The sequence below is a fragment of the Lynx canadensis genome, chromosome B1, assembly GCF_007474595.2.
Source record: "Lynx canadensis isolate LIC74 chromosome B1, mLynCan4.pri.v2, whole genome shotgun sequence".
NCBI classification, from domain to species: domain Eukaryota; kingdom Metazoa; phylum Chordata; class Mammalia; order Carnivora; family Felidae; genus Lynx; species Lynx canadensis.
This window is the reverse complement of record NC_044306.2, coordinates 151,456,453-151,464,986: the sequence shown is the minus strand read 5'-3', so window position 1 is coordinate 151,464,986 and position 8,534 is coordinate 151,456,453. Positions and strand designations below refer to the sequence as shown.

Here is an 8,534-nt window from a genome sequence, read left to right as displayed (position 1 = left end):
TTTAATCTCTCTCCAATACAGATTCCTTCCTTCTGTCCTCTTTACTAGAAGTTTTATTTTGTTTTGTTTTGTTTTGGTTTGGTTTGGTTTGGTTTTAAGGAAAGCAGCTTCTATATCTATTTCCTCACCAGCCATCTGCTTATTAGCACACTGAGTTTTGGCTCCTAATAGTAAACTCTACTGAAATTTTCAGAGTAAAAGTCAGCAGTGACCTCCTATTTGTCAAATCCACCACTGGCATCTGGTTTTCTCCCTATTTGTGCATCTACTTCAACATTACCTCCTCTTCCTCTCAGTCCTTAAATGTTAATTTTACCTAAGAAGAGTCAACCACCAATGGTTGCTAATTAAACATCCATTTTCTACCCTCTTTCCCTCACTGGCAAATTTCATAGCCTATAATAAAGGCTGAAAATAAATGTTATTCCCTTTCCCTAACCTAGTAGGAAAACTTTGGTATCAGTATAGTAAGTTGTCTCCAATGAAACAAATGAAACAGAGAAGACTCCTAGAAAGGAGTCTTCCCAGAAAGTTGTGTCTTACAAATAAAAGAATAAAACTCTCAGCCTTTCTCTTGTTCCTTGCTACATGTGGACTGGTTGTATAAGTGGATGATACTTGCAGTTCTAAGAGTCATTTTTTCACAATAAAAGCATAAGCTAAAGATAAAAGATAGGAAGATCTTTAGTCCTGACAACAGCGTAAAAGCTCCTAAATCGACCCTGGCATTGCTGATGTGTTGATTCATTGATCTGTGGGAATAACCTGTCTTGTGCTTAAGACTCTTTTAGTTTTCTATTACCAGTCATTTTCTCTTCTTCCTCATCTAACTGTCAAACCCGTTTAATTCTTTGGCTCCAACATTAATATACTACGTGGCACATAACAAGTACATGGTAGCCTGGAACACAGTAGATGAGCCATCAATATTCATTAAAATTTGATTAAACCATGTTGATTGTATCTATAAACTGCGATATCTTCTTATTTTCTTCGGAAAAAATTCCAAACTCTTCGGCATCATAGAAAGACCGTTTCTCAAATTGACTCTGTAGTTATTCAAACTTTGTCTATCTTTGCTGATGATGCTAATGCCTTTAAGTTGTTTTTCCTGTCCCTTCTTTTTCAGCTTTGTGAAGTCTTGTTACAAGGCATGTACCAGCTACTCTGATAACCCTTGCTTTCTGCTGGAGGCACTTAAATACGCCCTCCTCTATGTTCATGGCATCTGTTCATACATTTATTATAGCATTTATCAACTTATATGGCAATGATTTGTTTACCTGTCTCTCCCCACACTGTGAGTGCCATGAGAGAAAGAACTGTTTCTTATCTAAGTGAGCCCAGAGCCCAGCTCACTGTCTGGCACAGAGTGGAAACCCAATTAATTATTCGGTTATGAGTAATGACTCTTGCTCATTAGTGTCTCAGGAACAAAAGTCAGATAATAGCCTGATTTTTATTTCCTTTGTAAATTCTAAAAAGATGACTGTCCTAAAAAGTCATATGTTGTGAGATGAGATAACAACAACAATAACCCTGGCTGAAATTGGGCCACACATGTATTAGCAAACACTACATTTTGCCAATGTTTCAATACATCATCTTAATTAATTACAACACCCGCAGGTTTACAAGGCCAGTATGGGAGATTGCTCACACTTTACTACCTCACTGCAAATATATAAGCAAGGCAGACATCTATCAAAGGATGATTTCAATTTTATCATTGACTTTCTGGATTAATATAGTTTTTCCTCTAGGAATTCATATTTTTGGCCGAATCCCTAACTTTTCTCTGACCAAACTAGCGAGCAACGCCTTCCCTGTGATATTACTTTGTTTCAGATCCCTTGTAATATGCCACTGGCAGGAAGAAGTGGTCATCATTTCTTTCTTTCCTGGCCAGCCATAAGGTATACCCATCATATGTGTGCCCTTCCCACTTTTCCCTTGGAATGTTTCCTCTAATTTGGAAAAGAAATCAGGATGAAAGGACAGATGCACACTCAGCTCTAGCATCAGGTTTTGTGAGCAAAGCTAAGGTCAGAGCCAGGCATTACGGTTCACATGAGAGAGGCTTCTTATGCTTATCTTGCAGACCCCTAGCAAAACTTCACAGTTTTCATTTGTTTCTATGAACTAACCCCTGTTTTGAGGTAAATTTTTGTACATATCCAAAAAATCAGGTTGTTTCTCATAAAGCCGACTAATGATCTTTCTCAACTTCATTGTCTAAAATAAAAAAGATACTGATCCTCATCATAATTGTCACTCCTCTGGGGCACCTGGGTGGCTCAGTTGGTTAAGCATCCAACTCTGGATTTCGGCACAGGTCATGATCTCCTGGTTGGTGAGTTCGAGCCCCACATTGGGCTCTGCACTGGCGGCATGGAGCCTCCTTGCGATTCTCTGTCTCCCTCTCTCTCTGCCCCTCCCCAGCTCATGCTCTGTCTCTGTCTCAGAATAAATAAACATGAAAAAAATAATAATAATTGTCACTCCTCAGCACCATCCACTGAGTAATGTGAAATGCTTCCTAAGCTCTGGCTAACCTGTATCTGCTCTAATCACATTTCCAGAAACAGCAGCTAGTAAGAGCAGTTTTTCCCCTTTTTCCATAAAGATGAAAATGGATTAAATAGCTGGTGATAGATCACACTGAAATTTCACTGCAGAATACAGATGTAGAACCAAGCACCATAACTATCAGCTCAAATAGTCACAAAAAAAACAAAAACAAAACGAAACAAAACAAAAATACACTCTAGGTAAAAATAAATATCTCCATAAACAAAACTTGAAGAATTTTGTGACAAACCTAAAATATACACGATCAATAAGTGTTTCCTGAATGGGTGAATAAATGAATACATTGTGTTGGTTTTAACCTTTGGCAAATTCTTTGTTAAACCTATAGAGTAAATGGTTTCATCCCAGACCTGCTGAATCTTAAGGAATGTTCAATTTGAGTATCAAAAAAAAAAAAAAATGCATCCAGGATTATACTAACAATCTGCATATCAGATTAAATACCTGACACTATTATTTCCGTGAGTTTATTTTTCATTAATAACATCAGCCTGAGAAAAATCCAGGTGCACCACATCTCTTATTTCTCACGTAAAATTCTCAGTTACTTGTGCCTAATAGTACTACAAAATGAAAATCCCTCCCTGGCCCCCAAATGTCTGCATGGAATTGCAGAGAAAAATCAATAACAGGCTTTTTCTTATTTCTTGCATCCACATTTGCATAGGCATCTCAAAGAGTACTACGTAAATAAGTAACTACATCAATAAAATTCAAAGTCTGTTTTCCCTTTCCAACGGAATCCAAATTCATTTAGAGGAGCAATGAATTAAGTACTCAGGATGAGGAGTACTTACTTGGTGGCACATAGGAGCATTTCTCTGTTCACTGTGCTTGTGTTAGCAAATAAAGACACATAGCAGACTGAGACAAAATTCCCGTAAGCTTTTATAATTAATATAATGATGATTTTTTTTTCTATTGCTTATTATTTAAAAAAAAGAAAGAATTAGAAAGTCAGATTTACATTGGAAATCTGTCCATAGTATGCAAAACCTAGCCACCGAGGAGGGGGGACAATCTCTTAAAGGAGCAGGAATTCACTTAAGCATTTCCTTTTAAGAAAAAATGCATATAGGTAGTTTATCAGAAAAGGCAGGAAAAAAGAAATATTCCAATTGCACAAACATTTAGAGTTCTTTTTTTTGTCATCTCACCATAGCAACTTGACAAAAAAAAAAAACAAAAACAAAAAACACTACCTTGTTTGAATCATGATTCATTGCTCTGCGAAAGTGAGGTAAGAGGGCTTTAGCAAATCATGTGGAGATAGCTTTTTATCTGCAGGGATTGGGATGAAAGACCACCATAACAGCTCATTTTTATGAGTATACACGGTCTTTCAGGCAAGTACACGTTTTCATTTCCTTGCCTTCCAATGTGGATCATTTCACAGTGCTCTACGAGTTATCTGTGAAAGCCTTCCCTTGTCTAGAAATGGCTGCCACTAATACCATGAATAGGCCAATAGTCGCCTATAGCCTACAACAAACACCCTACCTCTAAGAATTGCCTCCAAGTAAGTGCAATGCTTTCCTTTTTATTCTTTTTCATATTTCCATCATCTGAGTAAAACTGTCCTTTAAAACACTTCAAACTTGATCCTTTGAAGGGAAACCTGAGCATTCAATCAGTCGAGATAAAGTTTTTTCCCCACAAAATTGTTTCTGCCAGGGAGTCTTATGACTCTGAAAGCTGTTTCAGTATTAAAAAAAAAAGGAATTTGCTGCTTACTCTGAGGTAAAATTCATATCAAATTATTTCAAGATGAACCTGGGTCTCATAGAACAATACTACCTATAAAAGACCATGAACAGTTTCAGGTTAAGGGACGGTAATTTTTGGCTTTAATATATTAACATATATGTATATATTATGTAACTCTATAAATATAAAAAATAATTTACTGAGGATAGTCAATAGCTGCCATGCAATTAAAGGCACATATTGAAAATCTACATAGGAGGGAGGATTCTGGGAAAATGGCAGAAGTGGCTATGTAGTCTTTTAATCCCACCAAATCCCCATATAAAAACAGAGTACTTTGATAGCAAAACTGGTAAATCAGGGCAGCATTTAAAATAAAACCAGGCTAATAGTTATCCCCATAAGCTCCAAAACACATGGGGTAGAGGGAAACCACCTAAACCCTTAAAACTTCATGATACCTGCATCTCTGAAGAAGGAAGAGGAAGAAAGCAACAGAGCAGTATCTTTGGAGTCTGGGAACCAGATGCTAAGATTGCCCACAGATATTCACTGGGAAGCAGGGACCAATGTGGGAACAGCTGCTGAAACTACATGGAGTTTGTGAATGTAAGCCCTCCCCTTTCAGGAAAGACTGAACAATGCGGAACAGAGAACACTCATTAACTCTCAGAACTGGCCCACCAGAATTGCCTTTTCCATGACAGGAACCCACACTGAAAAGAAATTGCTGGAAGGGGAATCAAAACTGAACAGAATGAAAACAACAAAGAAAAGGCAGGGAGGGGAGTCCAGATCAAATCATAGAAAGCACATTACCATATTTTTAAAGAACGTAAAAACAACAGAAGAGGGATCTCTGTAAAGTTATATAAACTTTCCTAAACACTGCCTTAGAAAAAATTATTTCATATAAACATGAGCAATGTAAGTATCAAGGTCATATCTCACAGAAATTTATCATAAGAAAAAGAGTAAAAAAGCAAAATCGTGTACTAGTAGCAGACAATAAAAGCCTGCTAAAAACATGCCCACAAAACAGAACAAAACTGTAACCTACTATTTCAAAACTAGCTAAGAAACATTAAGAAAATGCTACAAAACATGAACGAAAACAACATAAATCAGAACTAGAAAAGCTCAGAAACAATGTTCCATAACTTTGGATATAATTAGAAATAAGAAAAGAAAGGATTCCAAAAATGCAGGAAAAAAAGAGAAGTCACATAATAGGAAAAAAAAATGCAACAGATGATAGCCTAGGCAAAATAAAAAGTGAGAGAGAAAAACTTTAGAACTCAGCAAGTAATGAAGGAAAAGAAAAGAAAGAATCAAAAGAAAGTTAAAAATATTGAAGACAGGCAAAAAATTTTGAGCATATGGATAGTAGGAGAAGAAAGGAGATGAAACCAAAAGTAAGAAAACAGAACAAATACTAAATCCAGTAATTGCAGAGCAGTTTCCTAAAATAAAACATGTAAAACTGCATAATGAAAGTGTACATAGCATCACTGAGAAAATGAGCCATAACAACAAAGACATATTCCTGTAAAATTAAGTGACTTTAAAAAGAAAGGAAGGAAAGGAGGGAGGGGAAAAAACTCTTTTAGGTACCTACAAAATTAAGGGAAAAGAGTACATGACTTATTTGGAAAAGAAAATGCAGTAACATATTTAAGATATTCAAGAAAAAGAGAAGTGGGAGCCAAGAGTTATTTTTATCCAACAGAACAGATTTTGAAGTTCAAAGGGTTTAGGTAAATTCTTACCAATGTGCAATAATTCCAGGAATATTGTTCCCTTGAGTCCTTACTATGGAATCTACTGGAGAACAACCTTCAGACAAGCAAAATGACTAGAGGCATACTAATATAAGGACTAGTAGGGGACAAATGCATTGTCACCTGTGGCCTAAGACTAAATGAGGGACAGGGGCAGAGAATATGGTATGGAATAGCTATATTCTCAGACAATATAGGTATTGAACAACTATAAAAAATGGGAAATGACAGAAAAGAAAAGCAAAACAATGCTAATAGTTCAGCCATCGTTGATGGTAGTATTAGTTTTGTTACTCTAAGACTATTGTATGTGCAGCATTAGATAGAAAAAAAAAATGAACCATTATGAGATTCCCTAGTATCCCCCATGCCCTTAAAGACCACTGTTCTCAGTGATAAAGATACAGACACATTTTTAAAAGAAGTTAAACAAAAGCCCTGAAGTCTAGAATTTGAGTTGGAAGTATCACTCTGAACTTAAGTTAGGTGGTCATTAGTACAAGAGAGAAAAATAAAACAAATTCAAGGCGGAGAACAGAGGAATCCTACTATGAATAGGAAGGTACAAGAGGGTGACTTTTGAAAAGATATGGAATGATGTAAGTGTATGAACCTTGTCACATCTGGGGACAGAGCAATCTCAGGCAGAGAGAGCCCCGGGTAAAACCATCCAGAAGCTCAACGTTGGGCACATTTCCTTCTCTATCATTCCCATTCTCCATCAGCATACTAGAAAATTGTTTCAAAAGATTTAAAAACTGGGCTCTATTCATAAATCAAGACCTCAAATGTGAAAATATGAAAGTTTAGAAATCGATATCGTTATATAAAACAGATTCACCATTAGAATGTGGTTTGTGAGATATGTAGAAAATCCTGTCCAGAGAGTCATGGAAATTCTCCCTTACCATTCTTTCTTTCTACTTCATAAGGCAAGTACTAACAAGGGGCCCCAGTCTTTGTCTCCTCTCTGGATAGTCAGTGGATATTAAGGGAGACCATTTTAGGTAAGTATAGTTTACTCTAGGCCCCAAGTAGCTAAATTAGGGCCCCAACTGTGTCTCCCATTATTTTTTTATAACCCTGGACTGTATGTCTCAGGTAACTCTATCTCAACTGCCTCATGTATGCACTAGATAATAGCATTTACTTTATAGAGCTCTCATAAGGACTATATGAAATGCCACATGCAGAGAACTTAGAACCTATTATCAGAGTTGATGGATCACCACCAGATAATCTTCTATCCCAATGTGATGTGAGTCAGAATATGTGAGATCACATCCCAGCTCCAAAATGTACCAGTCCTTTCCCTCAGTTGAGTTTCTTAACCTTGAGGAAGTGTCTTCTTTTACTTATAAAATATGGATTATAACTACATACTAAAACTAATTTGAAGATTCAGTACACTTTAGTCAGATCTCATTATCTATCGATATATTTTCTTAAATGCTTCCCAAACAAATATTAAAGATACATGCAGAGTCCATCATAAAATAAATACTAACATTTCCGTCCCCTGTGTTCTGAAGAACATTAGATGGCAATTTTCTGCCAAAAATTAAAATTCTGAGAGTTCTTGACTTGGCAGAATACCTTGGAACAAAAATTGGAACAACTCAGTGAAGATTAGCATGGCTTTGCACAAGAATGACATGCAAATTCATCAAGTGTTCCTAGTTTTTAAAACTCATTGAACTGTATACTTACAATGGGGAAATTTTCTGTTGTGCAAATTATATCTCAGCAAACCTGTTTTAAAAAAATGTTTTAAGTTACTAGAACCTGAGGGAAACTTTCCTTTTTGTTGATTTGCCAGATGAAGGATTTTTCCCTAGGCCTGTTACCTACATTCCCAAATTTCCCCAATTTCTCAAGGATGCTGTGCATGTAATTATGGGCATATTTTCTTTTTTTTTTTTTTTTTAATTTTTTTTTTCAACGTTTATTCATTTTTGGGACAGAGAGAGACAGAACACAAACGGGGGAGGGGCAGAGAGAGAGGGAGACACAGTATCGGAAACAGGCTCCAGGCTCTGAGTCATCAGCCCAGAGCCTGACGCGGGGCTCGAACTCACGGACCGCGAGATCGTGACCTGGCTGAAGTCGGACGCTTAACCGACTGCGCCACCCAGGCGCCCCAATATTTTCTTCTTTAAGAGTCCACTCTGGGCAGGTTCGCATAGTGAAAGTCTGTGTTTTGTCCAACATGCGGTCCTCTGTTATATATACTAGTACACTATAGATGCGATCTTTAGTGACTGTTTGGCTGACCATACACAGGGGGAAATGGAAATAAGTCTTCCTTCCTGAGCTGCACATAAAGAAGGAAGGCAGATTCTATCTACTATTCTTCTTACTAGTGCAAGGAAGTTAAAATAATATATGCTTTAAGATTTACCAAATTAAAATTATTTCCTACATTTTAAAGCTTACTGTCATCAATTGAGAAAA

At 36.7% G+C, this 8,534-nt stretch overlaps 1 non-coding gene across 1 annotated transcript; it reads left to right on the top strand.

Moving 5' to 3' along the window:
* Positions 1 to 7,655: 7,655 nt before the first annotated feature.
* Positions 7,656 to 7,765, top strand: LOC115513192. Its single transcript, XR_003968607.1, has one exon. It is a non-coding gene; the product is annotated as a U6 spliceosomal RNA (small nuclear RNA).
* Positions 7,766 to 8,534: the final 769 nt, after the last annotated feature.